The sequence below is a fragment of the Somniosus microcephalus genome, chromosome 1 (assembly GCF_052327205.1).
Source record: "Somniosus microcephalus isolate GS21.2 chromosome 1, FLI_Smic_1.0, whole genome shotgun sequence".
In the NCBI taxonomy this organism is placed as follows: Eukaryota; Metazoa; Chordata; class Chondrichthyes; order Squaliformes; family Somniosidae; genus Somniosus; species Somniosus microcephalus.
Window position 1 is genome coordinate 388,567,262 of NC_140987.1, and position 27,218 is coordinate 388,594,479.

Sequence of the window (27,218 nt, forward strand, 5' to 3'; positions counted from 1 at the left end):
ACATCACAATAGGCCAGACGTATGAAAAAACTATAAAACTGGAAATTGCAACATTTAGAAAAGAAAGTCAGTGGTTAAACTCTGAACCATGAAGCGGTGTGGGCGCAAGCGCAGGCGCAGGCGCAGAAATGCGGGCAAGCCGAAGAAGCGGCCGTGCAAGCAAAGATCGAGTACTATTGTCAGAGCCCATCTTGTTCATCGCAGAAGAGCTGCAAGACGTTGCGCTCATTAAGAAGCTACAATAGGCCAAAGAAGAAATAGTGAGAACCATGTTTGAGCTGAGCTAACAAGTGCTCTGAAAATGTGCACAAGGCCGACTTGTACTTGAAGGGAACTATATTTGAATGCAACTTCGCTACTTCACACCCATGTTCACTGATTCAAATTGAATAAAACACTTACAAGTACTCGGGACTTGAAAGAACTAAAATATTGTGTATGGCTTAGAAGTTTTTTTTCAGGTGTAAGGTTTAACTATAATTTTTGTTTCCATCTTGACTGTGTAAGCTGATCAAGCAAGAATGCTGCGGCCACTGGAAAAGCATGCTGGTCTTTTGAGTAACCAAGGGTTATTCAACAGCCCCCCTCTGAACAGGCACCCCTGACAATACAGTACTCCCTCAGTACTGCACTAACCAGGGTGGCAGCCTAGTTTATTATGATGAGGGGCAGAAGTGCTACTGGCCGATTGTACACCATCAGCGCCAGTTAGATTATTGCCTCATAATTGCTGCTATCATATCACCTTGCAATGCTAAAGAGAAGTAGGACAAGTAGATACAAATTTAAACTGGTAAAAAGGCAAACTAAAACTGATGTCAAGAAGTTCTTCAGACAAATAGTGATCAATATATGGATGGACTTCTAGTTTGCAAAGTATTATGTCCGTGTATAATTGAGACACGGACTGCAGGTGTTGGTTATAACAGGTCTTTACTGAATGGAGGCAACCTGGAACTACTATGCAAATGTTACTACACAGGCTTATATACAGGGGTGGTCACTACTGGTACTGCAGTATACAGGGGCTGCAGAATATAGTTCCTTCTACAAAGTACATACACAACAATTCCTCCCCTTTTAGCTAAACAGTACATAACATTCGATTAACAATGAAATAACATATTTACAATTACAGTTGCTAGATACATTAGTTGAAGTTAAGCAATTATAAGTTCAGTCTTTGAGGAGGCTTCCTGATTCTGTCTGGATAACGCCTCTTTGGGGTATCAGGTTCTTCTGGCAACATTGAGTCGGGATCAATGTCGTTGTTTGGTTCGTCTGCTTCCAATATCACCGATTCTGAGGTAGATGCAATTGGTACGTCGATTTCATCGCCAGGTGTATCAGATCGTGGTGTGGAGTTGACGTTTCCCAGTGACTCTAGAATCTGGTCAGCATGGCGTCTTACAATACTCTCTCCAACGTACACGGTATACATTAGAGGTCCTTGCCGTGTACAGATCGTTCCTGGCTGCCATTTCTCTGTGCGGTAGTCCCGGGCCAAAACTGGTTGACCTATCTTAAAACTCCTGGTCGGCCTTTCATTCATATTCTGAAACTGCCTGTTCTCCACATCTCTTCTGATGTTTGGCTTAACCAAATCCAAGCGGCATCGTAGTCTTCGATTGAAGAACATCATGGCTGGAGTTTGGTTGGTAACCGCATGTGTCACATTCCGGTAGGCAAACAAGAAGTTATCCACCTTGTGCTGTAGGGGTATATCTTCATTACACATTGCCTTGATAGCCTTCTTGAATGTTTGAATGAACCTCTCGGCCAATCCATTAGTGGCTGGATGATATGGGGCGGATGTGTAATGCTTAACACCATTGTTCTTTAAGAACCTCCGGAACTCTTCAGACACAAACTGTGGTCCATTGTCGGAGCAAATCTGTTCAGGCAGCCCATTCCTGGCGAATATGGTTCGTAAGACTGTGATAGTTTTTTCTGTGGTGGTTGAGGTCATTTTTATTATCTCTGGCCACTTTGAATGTGCATCCACCGCAATTAAAAACATCGAGTCCATAAATGGACCAGCAAAATCAATGTGCACCCTTTGCCATGGAGATGAGGGCCACTCCCATGGATGTAGAGGGGCTTGTGGTGGGGCGTTTTGGACCTTCTGGCATCCTGTACAGCTCTTGGTCATCTCTTCAATTTCTCTATCGATTCCCGGCCACCACACAAACGTTCTGGCTAAGTTCTTCATTTTTACCCCTCCCAGATGACCCTCATGAAGCTCATTGAGCACTCTATCCTTCAATTTGGGTGGAATTACTACTCTGGATCCACACATCAAAGTTCCTCTGCACACTGACAGCTGTTCTCTTCTCGACGAGAATGCTGGCAGCAATGGTTCGCCATGTGCTGGCCATCCCTTCACCGTTAAATCATAGACCCAGGAGAGTGTCGGGTCATTTCGTGTTTCCTTTTCTATGTTTGCATTCGTCACAGGGAGACATTCGACTAGGGTCGAGTGGAATATCTCCACTGGATCCACTGCAAGTTCTTCTTCCACCGTCGGCAACGGTAGGCGCGACAATCCATCAGCATTCCCATGCTGTTTAGTTCCTTTGTACTCGATGTCATATTGGTGTGCCCCTAGGAAAAGGGACCACCTCTGTAGCCGTTGTGCTGTCATTATCGGTACGCCCTTCTGAGGGTTGAAAATGGAGACAAGAGGTTGATGATCAGTGTGGTAAACCACTGTTGTTAGTATTGTTGTACTTGTCTGTGCATGCCTCAGCTGACTCCGCCCCTGGCTCCACCCTCATGGCTGGGTATAAAGGTCGCTGCTCAGAAGCCTCCGGCCCTTTTGGATACCAGGCAACCCCAAGAGGCATGCTCTGTTCTTTGGTAATAAAAGCCTGTTTATTACTTACTCAATCTCCAGTCTTTTGTAGCAATTGATAGTGCATCAATTTTATTACCAAAGTTAAATGTTGGCTGCGGATGCTGATCAACCGATGGCGCAAAACGCTGAGCAGCAGGCGCTGCTGCGAGCCCTCAGACCAACATGCCTGGACCTAGACCCCCAAGAAGCGGGTTCGTCGACTAAATTCGCACAATGGCTGCGTTGCTTTGAGGCGTATCTGGAAGCCTCGACCGTGACTCTTGATGAAAATAAACTGAAAATCCTGGCCTCGAAGGTGAGCCACCAAGTCTATACTTTAATCCAAGATGCGACGACCTACGCGGCGGCTATCGACCTACTGAAAGGGCAGTATGCACGCCCGGTTAACACGGTCTATGCCAGGCACCTTTTAAGATCTCGCAGACAGCAGCCCGGGGAATCGGTGGAAGCCTTCCTACGGGCACTGCGGGTACTCGGACGCGGCTGCGACTGCAAGGAAGTATCGGCCGCGGCACATGCGGAGGGACTGATACGAGACGCTTTCGTTGCGGGTCTAAGGTCTGACTACTCCCGGCAGAGGCTGCTGGAGAAGGGTGAAATAGACCTGACAAAGGCAGTGTCCCTCGCGCTCTCGCTCGACGCGGCCCACAGAAATATGGACGCTTTCTCCCCTCATCGCCCCGCGCCGTGGACGCCGCAATCTTGGGCCATGGGACCGCCACCTCCAACTGCTGCAGCGATGTCCAAGGCACAAAAATGCTATTTTTGTGGCCAAGCTAAACACCCTAGAGCACGCTGCCCCGCGAAGAATGCTACCTGCTCCGGCTGCGGGAAGAAAGGTCACTACGTTAGCGCCTGCAAAGGGAAGACCGCTAACGCCAGCAGCGCTGCGTGCGAACCGTGGGCGCAGCCATCTTGTCCGCCATCTTGGGCTCCCCCAGCCGCGTGGGGACCGTGGGCGCCGCCATTTTGTCCGCCATCTTGGACGCCTCCGACTTCGGTTACGGGGGACCCGGACTCCACCACCGCCTCATCGGACGACCGCATCGACACGCTTGAACATACGCTGGCTTCCGTGACGCTGGATCAATCTCTCCCGCATCAACTGTCCAGGTCCATGATGGACATTACGGTAAACGGCTGCGCCACTACCTGCCTTTTTGACAGCGGGAGCACGGAGAGTTTTATACACCCCGACACGGTGCGCAGTTACTCTCTCCCGGTCCTGCCGACGCGTCATCGCATCTCTATGGCTTCCAAAGCCCAGTCAGCGGACGTCGGTGGCTATTGTATGGTGACTCTTTCAGTGCGGGGTACTGAATACAAAAATTTTAAACTTCTGGTCCTGCCCCATCTCTGCGCTGCCGTCCTACTGGGGTTGGATTTTCAGTGCCACCTTAAGAGTGTCACTTTAGCGTATGGTGGACCCCTCCCCCCTCTCACAGTCTGCAGCCAGCAGTTTTTAAATCGCCCGCCGCGCGCCATTTGCAGCCTCTCCACCCTTAAAGTCTCCCCCCCCTCCTTGTTCGCTAACCTCACCCGCGACTGTAAGCCCATCGCTACCAAAAGTAGGCGTTACAGTGCCGGGGATAGGGGTTTCATTAAATCCGAGGTAGCGAGACTCCTGAAGGAAGGGATTATCGAGAGCAGCAATAGCCCATGGCGAGCACAAGTGGTGGTGGTGAAGGCTGGCGGCAAACAGCGCCTAGTTATTGACTACAGCCAGACGATCAACCGCTACACCCAGCTGGATGCATATCCACTCCCCCGCATATCTGACATGGTCAATCAGATAGCACAATACCGGGTGTTCTCGACGATTGATCTGAAGTCGGCATACCACCAGCTCCCCATCAGGGCTGAGGACCGCCAGTACACAGCTTTTGAAGCTGACGGTCGGCTCTATCACTTTCTCAGAGTTCCCTTCGGCGTCACCAACGGAGTTTCTGTCTTCCAACGGGAGATGGACCGGATGGTTGACCAGAACGCGCTCCAGGCCACTTTCCCATATCTAGACAACGTCACCATCTGCGGCCACGACCAGCAGGACCACGACGTTAATCTAGAGAAATTCCTCCGGACGGCCCAGCGGCTGAATCTCACATACAACAAAGACAAATGTATGTTTCGTACTACGCGCCTTGCTATTCTTGGCTGCGTAGTGGAGAACGGAGTCATCGGCCCAGACCCCGATAGAATGCGCCCCCTTATGGAGCTCCCCCTCCCCCACTGCCAGAAAGCACTGAAGAGATGCCTGGGGTTTTTCTCTTACTATGCGCAGTGGGTGCCCAACTATGCGGATAAAGCCCGACCCCTCATCAAGTCCGCCTCCTTCCCCCTGACAGCAGAGGCCTGTGCAGCCTTCACTCTCATAAAAGGAGACATTGCGAAGGCCACAATGCACGCTGTGGATGAGTCCCTTCCTTTTCAAGTGGAGAGCGACGCATCCGACTTTGCCCTAGCTGCAACCCTTAACCAGGCGGGGAGACCCGTGGCCTTTTTCTCAAGGACCCTCCAGGGCCCCGAGATTCGACACTCCTCTGTCGAAAAGGAGGCCCAGGCCATTGTGGAAGCCGTGCGACATTGGCGGCATTACCTGGCCGGAAAACGATTTACCCTGCTCACTGACCAGCGTTCAGTGGCTTTTATGTTTCATAATAAGCAGCGGGGCAAAATCAAGAATGACAAGATCTTAAGGTGGAGAATCGAACTCTCCACCTACAATTACGATATCTTGTACCGGCCCGGGAAACTCAATGAGCCCCCAGATGCCCTATCACGTGGTACGTGCGCCAACGCACAGGTTGATAGGCTACAGACCCTCCACAATGACCTCTGCCACCCGGGGGTCACCAGGTTCTTCCATTTTATCAAATCCCGTAACCTGCCCTACTCCATCGAGGAGGTCAGGACCATGACCAGGAACTGCCAGATCTGTGCCGAGTGCAAGCCGCATTTTTATAGGCCAGACAGAGCGAGCCTGATCAAAGCCACGCGCCCCTTCGAGCGGCTGAGCATCGATTTTAAAGGGCCCCTCCCCTCCTCTGACCGCAATGTGTACTTCCTCAATATAATTGATGAGTACTCCCGTTTCCCGTTTGCCATCCCTTGCTCGGACATGACCAGTACCACGGTCATTAAATGTCTGAATGACCTCTTCGCCTTGTTCGGTTTCCCTAGCTATATCCATAGCGACAGGGGCTCATCTTTTATGAGCGACGAACTTCGGCAGTACCTGCTCGCGAGAGGCATTGCTACAAGCAGGACCACCAGCTACAACCCCCGGGGTAACGGCCAGGTGGAAAGGGAGAATGCGACAGTCTGGAAGGCAGTCCTTTTAAACTTAAAATCTAAGGGCCTTCCGACCTCCCGCTGGCAGGAGGTCCTCCCTGCGGCGCTCCATTCCATTCGGTCGCTGCTCTGTACACCCACCAATGCCACTCCTCACGAGAGAATGTTCTCCTTCCCCAGGAAGTCCACGTCGGGGATTTCGCTACCAACATGGCTGACTTCTCCAGGTCCCGTCCTACTGCGGAAGCACGTGAGGACCCATAAGGCGGACCCCCTGGTCGAGAGGGTGAGCCTCCTCCACGCTAACCCGCAGTATGCTTACGTGGTGTACCCGGACGGGCGGGAGGACACAGTCTCCATTCGAGACCTCGCACCTGCAGGTGCTCCTGAAACACCCTCTTCGCCACCCACCGCTACTCCTGCCTACCCCCAGGACACAGTCCCCGCACGAGACCTCGCACCTTCGGGTGCCTCTGAGAGACCACCATCGCTACCTCCCATTACCCATGCTCTGACCCCTGTAGACGGCATGCAGCAGCCCCAGGGTCCGCCACCTGCTACACCTCCTCTGAACGAGACACCGGGTTCACCGTTGGATGCTGCACCATCACCGCCGCTGCTGCGACGCTCAGGACGGCTTACAAGGCCTCCTGATAGACTTCAGTACACGAATTTTTAGTGCACTTCACCCCGCCGGACTCAATTCTAAACAAGGGGTGAATGTGGTAAACCACTGTTGTTAGTATTGTTGTACTTGTCTGTGCATGCCTCAGCTGACTCCGCCCCTGGCTCCACCCTCATGGCTGGGTATAAAGGTCGCTGCTCAGAAGCCTCCGGCCCTTTTGGATACCAGGCAACCCCAAGAGGCATGCTCTGTTCTTTGGTAATAAAAGCCTGTTTATTACTTACTCAATCTCCAGACTTTTGTAGCAATTGATAGTGCATCAATCAGTAAGTAGAGTAAATTTCTGACCGTGCAGGTAGTGATTGAACTTCTTCACCCCCCACACCAGGCTGAGGGCCTCTCTGTCAATCTGGGCGTAATTACGCTTGGCTGAAGTTAACGAGCGTGACGCAAAAGCTATCGGCCTCTCTGAACCATCAAGGAATTTATGTGACAGTACCGCCCCAATGCCGTAGGGAGACGCATCACACGCCAGTCTTATCGGTAGTGATGGGTTGTAGTGAGCCAATACTTCTCTTGAAGTGATTAGGTCCTTACTCTTCTGAAAGGCCCGCTTACATTAATCGCTCCATTTCCATGCTACTCCCATTTGTAGTAGGGCGTTCAGTGGGTGCAGAATTGTGGACAAATTCGGCAAAAACTTATGGTAGTAATTCACCAATCCGAGGAATGACCTCAGTTGCGCCACATTTTCAGGCGCTGGAGCCTTAACTACCGCTTCAATTTTGTCAGGGGACTTATGTAACCCCTCTTCATCAATCACGTGGCCACAATACGATATCTGTTTCTTAAAAAACTCGCACTTGGGGCGATTGGCCCATAGCCCATGTTCACGTAGTCTAGTGAGCACCTGCTCTAGGTTGGCAAGGTGTTCACTGTCATCTTCACCTGTCACTAGGATGTTGTCCAAGTAACACTGAGTCCCCGGAATTTCTTGCAGGACTTGTTCCATCGCTCTTTGCCATATCGCCGGAGCTGATGCTACTCCGAATACCAGTCGATTATACTGGTAAAGACCTTTGTGAGTGTTTATCGTGAGATACTTCCTAGAGGATTCTTCAACCTCCATCTGTAAATACGCTTGTGCTAGGTCAATTTTTGTAAAACGCTCCCCTCCAGATAGTGAGGCGAAGATATCTTCTATCCTTGGAAGAGGATATTGTACTGTGTGAAGGACTGGGTTCACAGTCACCTTGAAGTCCCCACAGATGCGAACCTTCCTTGGCTCCTCAGACTTATTGTTTAACGTTTTCTTCATGACAGGAATGATGGGTGTCGCCCACTCGCTCCAGTCTACCTTAGATAACACGCCTGCATTCTCCAGATTCTCTAGCTCTGCCTCGACGGCTGGGGGAATTGCATATGGTACCGGTCTTGCTTTGAAAAACTTGGAAATTGCATTCTCTTCTATTTTTATCGAGGCGGTTACGCCTTTAAGAGTTCCCAGTTCCTGTTGAAATACCTCTTTGGCGTTAGCTAAGATTGTTGACAATCAGCCAGGAGTGACGTCGTCATCCTTTTTAGAAGCCACCATCAGTGCCTGAATGGAGTGCCAGTCTAAACTTATCTTTCTGATCCATTCACGTCCCAATAATGGTGGTCCACCATCTTGCAGTATGTACAGATACAATTTCTGTCTTTCCTTGCCGTTGTATTCGACAGGCACCCTTATTTTTCCTCTGGGGTATACTTTTTGCCCCGTATATGTCTTCAAGACAATGGATGTCTCTTTCAAGGGTATGTGTGAGAATAGCCACTCGTAGTCTCATCGATTCATGATGGTTAGAGCTGATCCTGTATCCAATTCCATTTTGACTTGGGACCCTGCTATCGTGAGGGTGACCCAAATGGTTCGGTGATCCTCTTTTGCGATTACGTTGTGAAGTTTGAGACAGCTTAGTCTCTTGTTCCCGGATTCACTATCGCCCATCTGGTCTTCGGAACTACTCTCCGTCATCTTTTGTACTTTCCTGTACGGTTCCTTAGTAGCCTTTTTGTTGTCATCGGTCTTCTTCCCAGACCTGCAAACTCGTGCAATGTGTCCCATCTTTCCGCATTGCCTGCATATTTTGTCCTTGGACCAGCAGTCCTTCTGGTCATGGGTTGTTCTGCCGCAGCGATAACATTTTGCAAAGCCCCGTGTCATTTCGTGGGTGCCGTATTCCTGTGGCTTTTGCTGTATTTCTGCAGCTCCCCTTGCTGCTGCTTCATATGATACTGCCACGCTGAAAACCTTATCTAGCGTCAGCTCTTTCTCTGAGAGTAACCTCTTCTGGGTTCCTTCACTCAGGAGTCCACAGACAAATTTGTCCCGTAAGGTATCTGCCAGTCCTGCTCCGAACTGGAAGTACTTTGATAGCTTGTGTAGTTCTGTAAGGTAATCAGCATTGCTCTCATCTTTATGCTGATTTCTCCTGTGGAATTTAAATCTTTCTGCTATCAGCAGCGGTGTAGGATTTAGGTGTTCCTGTAGGATAGCAACAATTTCGTTAAAACTCTTCGCCTTCGGTTTGGCTGGAGTAATCAGGTCCCGCAATAGGCCGTACGTTCTTGCGCCCATTAAGTTTAGCAGTACCGATGCCTTTTTCTCATCGGCTACTTCCTTTGCCTCGCAATATACCTCGACTCTTTCCACATACGTGGTCCAGTCATCTATTGCATTATCGAAGGCAGTGATATTGCCAGTCTTCGGCATCTTGGAAATCTAAGATGGCGCCTCCCGCGCTTTGCCTTCTTCCCTGATTTAACAAAATGGCGCCTCCCGCGCTTTCTGTCTTCTCCGCTGTTGCTAGCGCTGTTGTTGGCGTTTTATGCCTTGATGGCGGCGCCCTACGCTCTTCGCGCACTTCTCCCCGCGCTGCTGCTAACGCCGCTCTCCGCGGTTCCCGTGGCAAACTGCAGCTCCTCGCGGCTTTCTGCGTGTTTAATTTTTATTATTTCCCCGTCGTCGGAACAACCCTGCGAGGCTCTTGCCTCCCTCTTCTCGGGTCTGTACGCTGCCCGGCTTCGTAGCACCGGCTGCGCCCTGTGTGCTCCACCCTCTCTCTCTCTCCTCTTCCCGACAATGCTGCTCGGCCCCGTTGCAAAGCCACCCGCTCGAGCTCTAGACCGCCGCAGCCCAGGAAGGATCAGTGTACTACCTGCCACCAGCCCGATTAGCTGAAGCACCATCGACAGGATAACCAAGCTCCGCTCTCGACAGCCTCTCCTGCAAATCTTCAACTCCGCTGACTCAGAGGCGGATGCCCACGGTCAACGCCCGTTTCTTCTGTTTCTTTCTTCCTTCTGGCCTCGACCTCTGATAACTTCGCTTCAGGGATGGATTCCCATGAGGTGGTGCAGACTGTAGGTAAGTTTGTATCTGCTCGTCGCCAGTATTATGTCCGTGTATGATTGAGACATGGACTGCAGGAGTTGGTTATAACAGGTCTTTACTGAATGGAGGCAACCTGAAACTACTATGCAAATGTTACTACACAGGCTTATATACAGGGGTGGTCACTACTGGTACTGCAGTATACAGGGGCTGCAGAATATAGTTCCTTCTACAAAGTACATACACTACACAAAGGTGAAATGAATTTAAATTGACCAAATGACCTATTCTAGACCCATCATGTTGAAAGGTGTTATGGAGACTTAGTCACCCTACTAAACTAAACTAACTCAAAAGAATAGGGAAGGCCATTCAGCTCATCTTAATTAAACCATTAAGACCCTACAGTTCCACCCATTGCAGCATCCAGCGTTTTTACCTCCACTACTTTATCTGGGAGTCCATTCTGTGCATTGATCACTCTTTATGTGAAGAATCTACAGATACTAGCCCTAAATTTACCTTTTCCCAGTTTGAACCTTGTCCTTCTCTCCCAGTTTAACGTAATATTCTGGATTTACATTTTCAATTCCCTTAACTATCTTATATACCTCGAGAAGGTCATCCCGCAGATGCCTTCTTTCTAGAATGCAAAGCCAACTTTCTCCAGTCTTTCCTTGTAACTCAGATTGCATTAGCAATCAGAATCTTGGCCCTTCTCTGCACTGCCTCCAGTGTATGAATTTCTCTATTTCTGGCAAGCAGAACTGGTTTCAGTATGTAAGTTGTGGCCTGACCAGAGCACTGGTCTCAGTCAGCCTTGGCTCAGTGGTAGCGCTCTCACCTGAGTCCAAAGGTTGTGGGTTCAAGTCCCCCGACAGCAGACCTGAACACATAATCTAGGCTGACACTTTCCAGCGCGGTACTGAGGGGGTGCTGCTCTGTCGGAGGTGCCGTCTTTCGGGTGTGCCATTAAACCGAGGCCCCCGTCAGCCCTGACAGATGGACATAGAAGATCCCATGACACTATTCAAGTGCAACCTCAAGCTACATAATATCAACGTTAATACAAAAGAGGATGCTGGAAACCTGAAATAAAAACAAAAATGCTGGAGATACTCAGCAGGCCAGGGCGGCATCTGTGGAGAGAGAAACAGAGTTAACATTTCAGGTCGATGACCTTTCAGAACTGATAAAAGGTCATCGACTTGAAACGTTAACTCTGTTTCTCCCTCCTCAGATGTTGCCCTGGCCTGCTGAGCATTTCCCGCATTTTCTGTTTTTATGTAATATCACCGTTGGCAGCTGAGGAAGTCGCATTGCTGACTGAACAAGCCGGCGAGCTGTGATATCTGACAGTGTGTTGATCTCCTGAAGCAGTGACAGCAGCACAACAATGAGCAGCAGCTTGTCGACCACAGTCTGTGAAACGTGCGAGAGAACTTGTCTCCTCACTCGCGCCACCACAGTCATAAAGACTGATTCACTTTTCCACACAATGGTCGCCATCTTTGACAAGGAGTTGCCAGTTTGCAATTTCTTTGATCTAGTATCTATCTATCCGCTGCTGAAATAATAAGAAGTTAATCACAAGCAGAACTCAGCAATTTCACCTCTGCAACTGAGCCTAAATACAATGCAGATCGGTTTTTAATGACATTGAATTAAATATGCTAGCAAAGGAATGCAAAAAAAGTTAAAGGTTGCAATTTGTTAACAATAACATATGTCAAAAGTCACAGGCAGCATCATGTCTGGGCTGACACGGTCTCTCATGGAGTTGTCCATCATTTACAGCCTGGAAAAACATAGAAACATAGAAAGATAGAAAAATAGGAGCAGGAGTAGGCCATTCGGCACTTCGAGCCTGCTCCGCCATTCAATAAGATCATGGCTGATCCTCTATCTCAATACCATATTCCTGCTCTCTCCCCATACCCCTTGATGCCTTTTGTGTCTAATTCAACAGCTCCAAGTTCTGTGCAAAGCCCTGACCAATATTAGAGCCAGACTCCTCCATGCTCCTTGACATTGCCAATAGACAGTGCACCCCTCGTGGCTGCAGCAGGCTTACCATTGCACCTAGAAAGTTGGTGTGCATGCCCATCACCCTTCTACTGAAGGCCTTCCTATCGAGGTCCTCATCTGAGTCATGTGCAGCAGAACTCGCTTGTGAACATGCCCTACGAAGAGCTGGCCCCCGAGCTACCCTTTCCCCCTGGCCTTGTGCAGCTCCTGTTATGTTCATAAATAAATAGACGTTTTCATTATGAACAGCTAGCTTGAGCTAGTCATTTATTCAGCCATGTGGACTAGTGTACAGGCATCCATCTTGACTACTGCCTTGTGGGTAGCCCACTACTAAACATACAGCTCCACCTAGTGTACCATTCTAGAATGACATGTTACTGATCATTACATCCCCCTTCCTTAGAGGTTAAACAGAATCAATATCAATCAATCATAATAACAAAAACATCTTCACAACAGTCAACACATTTTCAAAGCTTTACTTTATGAACTCTAAGCTTTTCATTCTTTTATTATAGTTTTCTTTATACTCAAAGATTAAGTCTATTAGGCTTTTTTACTTCACGTGTGGATCTTCTCAGCACAGGTAGGCCTGATGTGTTTTCATGAGAGCCTGTATGTGTGTTTGTGTTAGATTGTTCTGGTGGTGAGTGACAAGATTCAGTTGCGGCATTGTCATCGATTTGCTCTTGGATAGTTTCTTGTGTTTTCAGGAGGGAACGGCGGTTCCTCCTGAGAATCTGTCCTTCCTCAGTTCTAACAGTGTATGACCTTGGTCCTACTTCCTCAAGAACTGCAGCTTTCCTGTTACATGCATCTGGATCCTCAATCCTGACAACATCATCCCTTGTCAATGGTTTCAGAGTTTTGGATGACTTGTCATAGTGTGATTTCTGTTTCAGCTTTAACAGTTGAAGTCTCTGTCTCAGTTCCTTACTCTGCTTTTCTTTTGCACAGCAGGGTAGTGTGGTGTGCAACTTGCGACCCATTAGGAGTTCAGCAGGTGAAGAACCAGAGTCTAAAGGGGAGGCTCAGTAGCTCAGCAGGGCGAGATAAGGATCAGACTTGCTTTCTGTTGCTTTCTTCAGTAGCTGTTTGAGAACTTGAACACCATTCTCTGCCTTACCATTCGACTGAGCATACAGAGGACTGGATGTGATATGCTGAAAGTCATAAGGTGCTGCAAACTGTTGCCACTCCTTACAGTTGAAGCACGGACCATTGTCGCTAATGGCAATCCTGGGAATTCCATGTCTGGCGAAGATGGATTTAACATGCATTATGACACTGCTTGCTGATGTGCTTGAGAGCAGCGCCATCTCAGGATAGTTAGAATAGTACTCAATCACTATTAGATAGTCTTTACCATTCAAATGAAAGAGGTCCATACCAACCTTTTGCCATGGTGCTGTTGGTAAGTCAGCTACTATCATTGGTTTCTTTGGTTGTTTCCTTTGGTGTTTCTGACATGTCTCACATATGCCTATCATGTTCTCAATGTCCTTATTTATGCCAGGCCAATAAACAGTGTCTCTTGCTCTCCTTTTGCATTTTTCAATTCCGAGGTGTCCCTCATGAATCCTTTTGAGCATGTCTTGACGTAGAGCCTGTGGAATGACTATTCTGTTCTGTTTTAGTAATAGTCCACTTGCGACACTTAACTCTGACCTGATGTGATAGTACTTTGGACAGGAACCTTTTGGCCAACCATGATGAATGTTCTCTATTACTGTTTGTAACACTGTATCTTTTATTGTTTCTTCTGCTATTTGCCTTGATTTTGTGTCTGACACGGGCAGCGCAGCAGTGACCATACTCACATGAACATCTACATCTTCCTCAGTAGAGCTCACATGACTCATTGTGGGTGCTCGGGGTAGTGCATCTGCAAACACTATGGCCCCGATTTTCTGGCCGGGGGCCGAAAATCGGCGAAAAAGTGGGTCGGGACCCCCCCCCGCCTGATTCCCCGCCCCGTCCGACTTTCGGACTGCTGTTTCCACGTGCCCCGCTTCAGTCCCGGCCGCCGCTGGCGGGACTGGTCGTCGGAGCACTAACAAGCAATTATCTGCTTGTTAAAGTGGATTTTCCCGTGCTGTTGCAACTTTGGGGCTTTCCCCACCTGAAACCCGCCTGCGGGAACCCCGCTGCTGAGAGCTGGCGTGAAAACAGCTGGCTTGCTTGCTTGCAGCAGCAGGTCGCTGAGGGCTGAAGAGATTTAAATAGGCAGCATTTGCAGGCTGCAGGACCTTGTTGATCAAGGCTTGGGGGAACATTTTGAAGCCTTAGGAGCAGCTGCAGAAAGTTGGAGCCTCACACACTTCTCCAGTGTGAGCTCCTGGGAAGCCCCTCTCACCACCCTAACTCAGCGCCCCCTCAACGGAGGCATCTGCCAGAAGCATGGGAGGCCTTTGGGACGTTCCCTTCCTGGCATTAGAGGATCTCCAACAGCAGAGGCGGCAGCAGCAGAACCAGGAACAGCAGGATGAGCACCAGGAGCACCAGGCTGCTGCTCACTCACCTGAAGCTGCACAGGCCAGAAGGGGCCAGCGCTTGGAAGTGGCTTGAGAGCACTTGCTGCGCTTTAGGGGGCTAGTGGGCCCCGTTTCTGCACTGGCAGTCCTACTCAGAAGGACTTCCATGAAGATCTGGTTTCTCTGTTCAACAGATGGCCAACGCTCCTCAAGAGATGTCATTCTCTTATGAGCACTCACCATGTTTCCCATACCCTGGCGAGTTATCTCCTGCATGGAGGTTGCCAACCTTTCCATGGTGATGCGTTCATGCGCCAATGACTCCACAAAGGCTCTGCTCATGGTCGCTATGGACTCCTCCATTTGCTCAGCACTCGCAGTGACCCTGGAGACAAAACCTGCCAGAGACTCCTGCATCTGTGCATGGAGATCCATCACCTCTTCTCTTGAGGATGGACCCAGAGGCAGAGGGTCGTCATGCAGCACAGCTGAGCTTAGCTGGCAGAGTCCTGCGCCCTCCGACGAGGACTCTTCACTGCTGTCCCTGTCTCCAGAATCTGCTGATGCTCACTTGTGAGCTGTGAAACACCAGGTGACAACACTACTCTATGTCCCGAAGGTCCCCCCGAGGTGTGAGTGTCTGCGCTGGTGCTGGGTGCGCTTACTTCTGCTGATGCTGCGCCCTCAGAGGTTGGAGCTTCCTCTGAGGAGTCTGGCTGCACAGCCTCTTCCTTCTCCACAGTGAAGACGGGGGCTCTGGATGGTACTGTGGGGGAGTAAAGGAAGGAGTTAGAAATGTAATGCCAAGGTTCTTCTGGTGACTCTCAGCGAGTTGGCATCTGCTGACACCTGCATCCATGCAGCATTGGTCTCAGTGGGAGGCCTCTTCCTCCCTGACCTAGGGAAGAAGACCTCCCTGTGGGCCCTAACCCCATCCAATAATGCCTGCAGTGAAGCCGTGTCGAATTTGAAGGCAGCTCGGCCTCTGCCGCTGGCAGCAGCTGGTGCAGGCTCCTCTGCCATTGTGCAAGTGTGGTTGAGAAGCCTGCAGAGGTGGAGAAGTTTGCTGGACACTTTGAAAGCACCACGAATGATGGCATCATAGTGTGGGGATTTCTGACTGGAATTGGACAATTAGCAAGGCTTCCCACATGCTGGGAATTAATTGGCCACTTGAGGGAAAATTGCATGGAGCTGGCTGACACTTTTTTATGTGTGTCAGAAACCCCACATTCGGGGAAATCCGACCATTCCCCACACAAGCCGAAAATCGGGGCCTATGTGTTTGCCTGGTGTGTAGATCAGTTCAAAGTCATATTTTTGCAGCTTCATCATGAGTCGCTGAATCCTTGGAGACATCTTATTCAGATTTTTTTTAATGATGGCAACCAGTGGGCAATGGTCTGTCTCAACTGTGAAGGTGGGAAGTCCATATATGTAGTCATGGAACTTTTCTAGTCCAACTACCAAGCCTAGACATTCCTTTTCAATCTGGGCGTATTGACACTCAGAGTCAGTCATAGACCTGGAGGCATAGGCAACAGGCTTGCAATCTTCACCCTCTGCTTGTAGCAAGACCGCGCCTAGGCCATCTTTTGATGCATCCGTTGACACTTTGATTCTCTTTGTTGGGTCAAAGAAGGTGAGTACAGGTGTGGTTGTCAGCACTGTTTTGAGTTTCATCCACTCTTGTTCATGTCTTTCTGTCCATGCGAACTCATTTGTTTTATGTAGCAGATCTCGCAGACAGGCTGTCTTGGCTGACAAGTTAGGAATGAACTTTCCAATGAAGTTTATCATCCCCACGATGCGTAGCACTCCTTTTTTGTCAGTGGGTCGGGGCATGTTGAGTATGGCGTTTACTTTTTCCATATCTGGCTCTATTCCTTTACCAGATAGATTATCTCCTAGGAAAGTGACTTCCTGGACGCCAAACTGACACTTGGCTTTGTTGAGCTTCAGTCCATTCCGGCGTATGCTCTTTAGCACTTTAGTCAGTCTCTCATTGTGTTCTTTCAGTGTGGAGCCCCAGATGATGATGTCATCAACATAGACCTGAACTCCTTCCAGACCTTCAATTATGTGTTCCATCGCTCTATGAAAGATTTCAGATGCAGATATTATCCCGAAAGGCATTCTGAGGAAACAATACCTGCCAAATGGTGTGTTGAATGTACAGTATTTGGTGCTCTCTTCATCCAGTTTTAGTTGCCAAAATCCTTGTGAGGCATCAAGCTTTGTGAAGTATCTGGCACCTGACATTTCACTGGTGATTTCTTCTCGCTTGGGAATCTGGTAGTGTTCACATTTTATGTTTGCATTTAAGTCCTTTGGATCCATGCATACTCTTAGATCATGGTTCTTTTTCTTTACACATACCATGGAGTTAACCCAATCTGTTGGCTCTTCGACTTTCCTGATGACTCCTAGTGTGGTCATTCTGTCCAGTTCTTTCTTGAGCTGGTCACGCAGGGGTGCTGGAACTCTCTGTGGAGCATTTACCACTGGCTGAGCATCCTCCTTTAGCTGGATCTTGTAAGTGAATGGTAGAACTCCAAATCCTTTGAACACATCCTGGAAATTACTCACTACAGAATCCACTGAGTCATCTGGTCTGCTTATGGCACAGTTTATACAGTAGACTCTCTTGACCAGTTCTAAGTCCTCATAAGCTTTGTCACCTAGTAGTGAATCAAGTCCTTCAGCCACAACACAAAACATGAGATGATGCACTTTGTCTTTGACTGTCACTTTAAGTCTGCATACACCTAAGCTATCTATTTTCTGTCCATTATAGTTCTTCAGTAGTACTGACTTTTTCTGTATTTTGGGCTTTTCTTTCATATTTTTAATGTCACTCATACTGATTAGTTTGCTTTTGCCCCAGTGTCTAGTTTCAATGTAACTAATGCTTCATTTAACTGCAGTGGCATTATCCATTTGTCCTCTTTTACTGCATTAACTTTATGTTCAGCATTGTCCATTCCTGAGGGCTGCACATTTTCTGTATCCTTTTCTATATTGTCACATGACACCATTCCTACAAAAAATGTCTCACTTAAATCAGTGTCCTCAATCACAGTGACTTGTTGCCCTTTCTTTGTTTTTACTTTTGAAAAGCATTGTTTGGCAAAGTGATTCTTTCCATTACATTTTGTGCACATTTTCCCAAACGTTGGGCATTGTCTTGACTGGTGCTGGTAACCACAGCGTTTACAATTAAAAATTCCATCCTCCGATTGCTTTGCATTTCTGTTCTGCCCATGTTTCTTCCCTTTGCAGGACACCGCACCGACAGCAGCACAGTCACTCATTATAGTCGCATTATTATTAATTTCACTGAAAGTCTTTGCATGCTGTTGAGCTAGCTCACTGGCATGGCATACTTTCACAGCAATCTCCAATGTTATTTCGGTTTCTCTCAACAAACGTTCCCTGGCCTTTTTATCATGAATACCAAACACAATCTGGTCACGAATCATGGATGATTTCAGTTCAGAGAAATTACATGTCTGTGCTTTCAGTTTCAGATCGGTCACAAAGCTATCAAAAGTCTAATTTTGCTGCTGCATCCGTGAACGGAACACGTACCCCTCATAGGTCTCATTCTTTTTTGGAGAACGATGTATATCAAACATCTTTAGCACATCGTCCATTTTTTCTCTGTCCTCCTCTTGATCAAATACAAACCTATTAAATACCTCTATCGCCTATGGGCCTGCAACCGTGAGCAGCAACGCTATTTTCCTTGCGTCTGGCTTCGTAACGAACCTGATGGCAGCAATGTAGAGTTCGAATTGTTGTTTGAAAGTCCGCCAATTGCAGTCGACATTCCCCGTGAGTTTCAAACCCTCCGGTGGCTTCAAATTCTCCATGTCATGTTTCACAATATTCAGCAGATATTACCAATCCTGGTACCATGTTATTTTCATAAATAAATAGACATTTTCATTATGAACAGCTAGCTTGAGCTAGTCATTTATTCAGCCATGTGGACTAGTGTACAGGCGTCCATCTTGACTACTGCCTTGTGGGTAGCCCACTACTAAACATACAGCTCCACCTAGTGTACCATTCTAGAATGACATGTTACTGATCATTACAGCTCCCACATCTGCATTACCGTCCTACACTCTCCTCCAGTTGGCTCAAGGTCTTTATGAATTCGCTATCTCAAGAGTTGTTTATTCTCACATCCATGAGGCATTGTGGGCCATCAGCAGCAGCAGAATTGTATTCCAGCACAATCTGTAACCCAGCATATCCCTCACTCTACCATTACCACCAAGCCAGAGGACCAACCCTGGTTCAATAAGGAGCTTGGAGGAACATGCCAGGAGCAACACCAGGTGTACCTAAAAATGCGGTGCCAACCTGGAGAAGCTGCAATACAGGACTGCATGCATGCTAAACAACGGAAGCAGCATGCTATAGACAGAGCTAAGCGATCCCACAATCAATGGATCAGATCAAAGCTCTGCAGTCCTGCCACATCAGTCGTGATTGGTGGTGGACCTTTAAACAACTAATGGGAGGAGGAGGCTCCATGAATATCCCCATCCACAATGATGGTGGAGCCCAGCACGTGAGTGCAAAAGACAAAGCTGAAGCATTTGCAACCATCTTCAGCCAGAAGTGCCCAGTGGATGATCCATATTGGCCTACTCCTGAGGACGCCACCACCACAGAAGCCAGTCTTCAGCCAATTCACTCCACGTGATATCAAGAAATGGCTGAGCGCACTGGTTACAGCAAAGGCTATGGGCCCCGACAACATCCTGGCTATCGTGCTGAAGACTTATGCTCCAGGACTAGCCGTGCCTCTCGCCAAGCTGTTCCAGTACAGCTACAACACTGGCATCTATCCGACAATGTGGAAAACTGCCCAGGTATGTCCTGTCCCTAAAAAACGCAGGACAAATCCAATCAGGCCTATTACCGCCCCATCAGTCCACTCTCAATCATTAGCAAAGTGATGGAAGGTGTCATCGACAGTGCTATTAAGCAGCACTTACTCACCAATAACCTGCTCACTGATGCCCAGTTTGGGTTCTGCCAGGACCACTCAGCTCCAGACCTCATTACAGCCTTAGTCCAAACATGGACAAAAGAGCTGAGTTCCAGAGATGAGGTAAGAGTGACTGCTCTTGACATCAAGGCAGCATTTGACCAAGTGCGACATCAAGGTGCCCTAGTAAAACTGAAGTCAATGGGAATCGGGGGAAAACTCTCCACTGGCTGGAGTCATACCTAGCACAAAGGAAGATGGTTGTGGTGGTTGAAAATCAATCATCACAGCCCCAGGACATCACTGCAGGAGTTCCTCAGGGCTGTGTCCTAGGCTCAACCATCTTCAGCTGCTTCATCAATGACCTTCCCTCCATCATAAGGTCAGAAGTGGGGATGTTCGCTGATGACTGCAGTGTTCAGTGCCATTCGCAACTCCTCAGATAATGAAGGCCCACATGCAGCAAGACCTGGACGATGTTCAGCTTGGGCTGATAAGTGGCAGGTAACATTCGCGCCACACAAGTGCCAGGCAATGGCTATCTCCAACAAGCGAGCATCTAACCACCACCCCTTGACATTCAACAGCATTACCATCGCCGAATCCCCCACCATCAATATCCTGGGGGGTCACCATTGACCAGAAACTTAACTGGACCAGCCACATAAATACTGTGTGAACAAGAGCAGGTCAGAGGCTGGGTATTCTGCGGCGAGTGTTTCACCTCCTGACTCCCCAAAGCCTTTCCACCATCTACAAGGCACAAGTCAGGAGTGTGATGGAATACTCTCCACTTGCCTGGATGAGTGCAGCTCCAACAACACTCAAGAAGCTTGACACCATCCAGGACAAAGCAGCCCACTTGATTGGCACCCCATTAAACATTCACTTCCTCCACCACCGGCGTACCGTGGCTGCAGTGTGCACCATCCACAAGATGCACTGCAGCAACTTGCCAAGGCTTCTTCGGCAGCACCTCCCAAACCCGCGACCTCTTCCACCTAGAAGGACTAGGGCAGCAGGCGCCACCATCACCTCCAAGTTCCCCTCCAAGTCACACATCATCCTGACTTAGAAGTATTTCACCATTCCTTCATTGTCACTGGGTCAAAATCCTGGAACTCCCTACTTAACAGCACTGTGGGAGCACTTTCACCACACGGACTGCAACGGTTCAAGAAGGCGGCTCACCACCACCTTCTCAAGGGTAACTTGGGATGGGCAATAAATGCTGGCCTTGCCAGCAATGCCCACATCCCATGAACAAATAAAAACAAACCCCAAAAAACATAACACCCCAAGTTTGAGACAATGGAGGCTGTTGAGCATATTCCAGAACTGTTTGCATCTTTAATGTTAGAATGGCCTTCAGTTAATGCACCTAGCAGGGGACTTAGCTAAACAGACAAGGTTGTTGCCATGGCTCCCCTACCGAAGAGGGATGTTTCTTATTGAAGGTGGTAGCTTTGATTGGCAGCTCAGCAAGCAATGCTTGACACGTAGGACTGTCTTCTAATTCTCTCTGGACAGAATCTTGGGCACACTGTGCCTGGAACAGTCCCAGAGGTCTCAGGTTCTCTCCAGTCAATATAAAATCATAGAATCATACAGATCAGAAGGAGGCCATTCAGACCATCATGCCTGTGCCTGCTCTTTGAACAGCCATCAATTAGTTCCACCCCACTCTCTTCTTAACCGTAACCATGCAGCCTGTAATATGAAGATGTTAGTGGCAGTCAATTCAGGGGCTGCTGATTTGTAAAGTGAGTTTTCCCATAACACAGGGTATATTTCTATTATTTTGATGATAGGAAGAGCAGTAGGGAATTGACTGAATCTCTCTGTAAAATGATGTTCCATCCATTCATATCATCATCATCATTGGTCTGCCTAAGGCAGGTTCTGGCTCGATTCTTCCTTCTCTAAACCACTTTGTCATGTGCTTCTCTCTTCAATTCTCCAAACTATCTCCCATTCTTCAGGTGGTCCAGAGAAACATCCTTCTTTTCCTTCCTCTAGGTCTTTTTCCTGCCATCCGTCCTCTTAACACCTCTTTCAATGTCCCATCCCCTCTCAGAACATGCCCAATCCAATTAATTTGCCGTTTTTCTGAAGTCAATCAAACTTAGTTTTATCTGTATCATTACCTCCACCTCCTCCTCGTTAATTTCCTTATCTATCCACTTTAATTTCTCCCTGCATCTCTAAACCTACATCTCAAAGCCTGACCACCTCTTTCCTTGCAGCTGATAAGAGCTTTCTAACGTGTCATCTTCCCCTCATCAGCAATATCTTCCTGCTGTGGACCTTAGGCCCTTGTCCTTTTTTTCCCTTCTTCTTCTTCTTCATTCACAGAGAGAAGGAGCAATGCTTTACAAGTAACATAATTATAAAACATAAAGCATGCCACTATTATTCTTGAAACTCTTTCGGAGCTGTACAGTTGTGTTCCCTCAGACCTACCTAGGCACCTGAAGAAACCCAATGGTCAGCTTAACTGTGATTCTTGATGAGCTAAGTGCTTCATTGTACATATTCTTCTCTGCTGTTCCTGGATGCCCAAGTGGGGTCATCACCATGGTTACAAAGGGTTGGCAAGTAATCACCCACTCACATGCCTCTGGACGAATAGAGATGGCAGGAATGACGTATGAGGAGAGATTGGGTCGATTAGACTTATATTCGCTAGAGTTTAGAAGAATGAGAGGGGATCTCATTGAAACTTATAAAATTCTAACAGGACTAGACAGACTAGATGCAGGAAGGATGTTGCCGATGGCGGGGGAGTCCAGAACCAGGGGTCATAGTCTAAGGATAAGGGGTAAGCCATTTAGGACTGAGATGAGGAGGAATTTCTTCACCCAGAGAGTGGTGAACCTGTGGAATTCTCTGCCACACAAGGCAGTTGAGGCCAATTCATTAAATATATTCAAGAAGGAGTTGGATATATTTCTTGAAGCTAAAGGGATCAAGGGATATGGGGAGAAAGCAGGGACAGGGTACTGAATTTGGATGATCAGCCATGATCTTATTAAATGGCGGAGCGGGCTCGAGGGGCCGAATGGCCTGCTCCTGCTCCTATCTTCTATGTTTCTATGAGTCATAGAGTCATAAAGTTATACAGCACAGAAAGAGGCCCTTTGGCCCATCGTGTCCACGCCGGCCATCAAGCCATATCTATTCTAATCCCATTTTCCAGCACTTGGTCCGTAGCCTTGTATGCTATGGCGTTTCAAGTGCTCATCTAAATGCTTCGTGAATGTTGTGAGGGTTCCTGCCTTTACCACCCTTTCAGGCAGTGAGTTCCAGATTCCAACCACTCTCTGGGTGAAAATGTTTCGAGATAATGGACTGGAGAAGTTCAAAAGGCATTGTGGCACACATTCACATGAAGAATTATATGGCTGACATCACACACCAGCTGAACATTGAGGGCGTGCAAACCTTTCAGTTGAAATATTTCAGTGGGTGCTCAAATGGATCCTTAATTGCCACATGTGTCCCACCTGTGGTACCCTGGATCTGAGGAAATCCAACCATTCTGTTGTGGGAACGGAGGTTCCTACTAAATCACTGAGATTGACTCAGGCAATTAAAGCAACGAACTTTAATGAAACAAGTAACAAACTGCTGGAAACATCTATAACAGGTCTTCTCTCTATGACTACTCCACGAGGACTGCTGAGCTGGTCCGATCGCTGACGTCATGACGTCATCACGTTCTTCCCGCTGTTGGAGGATCACGTGACTGACAGCATGACATCATCACGTTGGAACTGTGCTGTGAAGGCAACTAGACATAGTACAGTCAAACAGAGTAATTAAAGGTACAGGCACAGGCAATAATTACATTACTGTTAAAGGCATTATGACTAACTGCTCTGAGTCCTTTGGTGGCTCCGCCACATGCGCCCCCCCAGAATTGTCTTTAACAGAAAACGTAAGACGAGGTGGCGGTCTGACCATTCTGTCCGACCGAGTGTGGTAGGCTGGCAGCGGAAGTGGATGACTGGTGGTCGAGCTGGTAGGCGGCTGTGGCTGAACTGGCACGGCGGGTGCGGGCGGATGTCCCCATTTTGGCGGCTGAGCGAGGACGACTGGGGTACTCAAGTCCAAATGGGCCGGCTTCAAGCGGTCCACAGAGACGTGATCAGGCTTCCCTCCGACGTCGACCTCGAAGGACTTGTCTCCTGCTGCGATGACACGGAAGGGACCCATATAAGGAGGCTTGAGCAGATCCCGGTGAGCGTCATGCCAAATGAAGACATACTCGGCACTCTTCAGCTCCACTGGCACGTGGGAGCTCTGTAGGTTGTGTTTGGATGTGGGCACCGGGGCGAAACACTGAGCCGCTTCCTGGTGGCTGGCGAGCTGCTGGGCTGCAGACCATTGCTCCGTGGGAGACGGGAGGAAATCCCCAAGGACTCGAAGTGGCTGGCCGTAAACAAGCTCCACTGAAGAAGCTTGCAGGCCATCCTTGGGCGCTGTGCAAAGACCCAGTAGTACCCACGGGAGCCTGTCGGCCCATCCAGCCCCTTGCAGACTGACACGTAAAGCGGCTTTGAGGGACCTGTGGAATCTCTCGCACAGGCCGTTCACCTGTGGATGGTAGGCGGTGGTGCGATGGAGCTTGGTGCTGAGCCCTTGCGCCATGGCATTCCAAAGCTCTGAGGTGAATTGTGGACCTCTATCGGAGGAAATGTCAGCTGGCACCCCGAACCGAGCCACCCAGCAGGAGAGAAAAGCCCTGGCGACGTCCACCGACGTGGTGGAAACCAGGGGAATCGCCTCTGGCCACCTGGTGGTGCGATCTACCATGGTGAGGAGATGGGTGAACCCGCGGGAAGGTGGTAGTGGTCCCACCAGGTCCACATGTACGTGGTCGAACCGACGCTCTGGGACGACGATCGGAGCCACTGGCGCCCTGACATGCCGCTGGACTTTGGCCTTCTGACAGACCAAACAGGTGTTGGCCCAATCCCGGACATCTGAATGCAGCCCCTTCCACATGAATTTCGTTGCCAAGAGACGTTGTGAGGCCTGCATGCCAGGGTGTGACAACCCGTGAATTGCATCAAAAACCTTCTGGCGCCACGTGACTGGCACAATAGGTCGAGGAACGCCCATGGAGATGTCGCATAGGAGCGTGGTACCCGCGGCCTAAAAGTTGACGTTGGCCGGTTGGAAGCTCGACGGGACGGCACGGTATGATTGCACCTCTGGGTCCATAATCTGATCTTCCGCCATGCGAGCGTAGTCCATGCTGAGGTGGACCACATGCACCGTTGCGCGGGAGAGGCAATCCGCCACCAAATTATCTTTACCAGAGATATGGCGAATATCTGTGGTAAACTCCGAGATGGACATCAGGTGACGTTGCTGGCGAGCTGACCACGGTTCTGTGGTCTTTGACATGGCGAATGTCAACGGCTTGTGGTCAACAAAAGCCGTGAAGGGGTGCCCTTCTAACAGGAACCTGAAATGGCGGATGGCGAGAAACAGGGCCAGCAACTCTCGGTCGAAGGTGCTGTATTGTCGCTTATGCTTTTTCAGCTGACGGCTGAAAAATGCCAGCGGCTGCCACGTCCCATCGACCCACTGCTCCTGCACCGCACCGATGGCGTAGTCGGACGCATCCGTAGTAAGGGCGATGGTAGCGCCCGGAAGCGGGTGTGCCAACATGGTTGCATCAGCCAAGGCGCTTGATATACCTATCAATTCATCCAATGAAAAGCGACGAGTTAAGAAAGTAACTATAGGTTTTTATTGGCTAAATAACAGAGCCCACCCTCGTGGGTGATCGGATACAACAAGGAGGAATGCCAGCCAGTCGACTACCTTTATACCTGGGCAGGTAGGTGGAGTCATGGGCGGAGTCAGCAGTGGTCAGCCCAGGTATAGCAGCGTGACAAGAGGCGACCTCGTATAGTGATACAACAGTGTGAACAGTGATAACCATAGAGTAACGATATAACAGTGAACGATAAAAGTGGTTTACCACATTCACCCCTTGTTTAGATTTGAGTCCGGCGGGGTGAAGTGTACTACCAGTTCTGGTATGTCAGTCTGTCCGGAGGCCTCGTAAGCCTTTCTGATCGTCGCAGCGGCGGTGTTGCATTATCCGGTGTTAATGCTGGTGTCTGCGTGGTCGGCGAAGGCTCGTGGGGTTCCGGCATGCCGTCTACCTGGTCTGGAATTGGGGGGGTGGTGGGGGGGGTGAAGGTGGTGTCTCCGGAGTGCCCGAGGGTGCGAGGTCTCGTAAGGAGACTGTGTCCTCCCGCCCGTCTGGGTATGCCACATAGGCGTACTGGGGGTTGGCGTGCAGGAGGTCCACCCTCTCGACCAGGGGGTCCGTTTTATGGGCCCTCACGTGCTTTCGCAGCAAGACGGGCCCCGGAGAGGTCAGCCAGGTTGGTAGCGTGGTTCCCGTAGTCGACTTCCTGGGGAAAGCAAACATTCGTTCATGGGGGGTGGCGTTGATGGCAGTGCAAAGTAGTGACCGGGTGGAATGCAGCGCTGCCGGGAGGACTTCCTGCCAGCGGGAGGTTGGGAGGCCCTTAGACTTTAAGGCTAAGAGGACGGCCTTCCATACCGTCGCGTTCTCTCTTTCTACCTGGCCGTTCCCTCGGGGGTTGTAGCTGGTGGTCCTGCTTGCAGCAATACCTCTCGCTAGTAGGAACTGACGGAGTTCCTCGCTCATGAAGGAGGAGCCCCGGTCACTATGTATATAGTTTGGGAACCCGAACAAGGCGAAGAGGTCGTTCAGGCATTTAATGACCGTGGTACTGGTCATGTCTGGGCAGGGGAAGGCAAAGGGGAAACGGGAGTACTCATCAACAATGTTGAGGAAGTACACATTACGGTCAGAGGACGGGAGGGGCCCCTTAAAGTCGATGCTCAGGCGCTCGAAGGGGCGGGTGGCCTTGATCAGGCTTGCTCTGTCTGGCCTAAAGAAGTGCGGTTTGCACTCGGCACAGGTCTGGCAGTTCCTGGTCATGGTCCTGACCTCCGCGATGGAGTAGGGCAGGTTGTGGGCCTTAATGAAGTGGTAAAGTCTGGTGACCCCGGGGTGGCAGAGGTCGTTGTGGAGGGTCTGAAGTCTATCACTTTGCGCGCTGGCGCATGTAATTCGTGACAGAGCATCGGGGGGTTCGTTCAGCTTACCTGGCCGGTACAAGATATCATAATCGTAGGTGGAGAGCTCGATTCTCCACCTCAAGATCTTGTCATTCTTGATTTTGCCCCTCAGCTTGTTATTAAACATAAAAGCGACCGAACGTTGGTCGGTAAGGAGGGTAAATCGTTTGCCTGCCAGGTAGTGCCTCCAGCGTCGTACCGCCTCCACAATCGCCTGGGCCTCCTTCTCGACCGACGAGTGTCGGATCTCAGGGCCCTGTAGGGTCCTTGAGAAGAAGGCCACCGGTCTCCCCTCCTGGTTAAGGGTGGCGGCTAGGGCAAAGTCGGATGCATCGCTCTCGACTTGGAAGGGGATGGACTCATCCACTGCGTGCATAGTGGCCTTGGCAATGTCTCACTTAATGAGGGAGAAGGCTGCG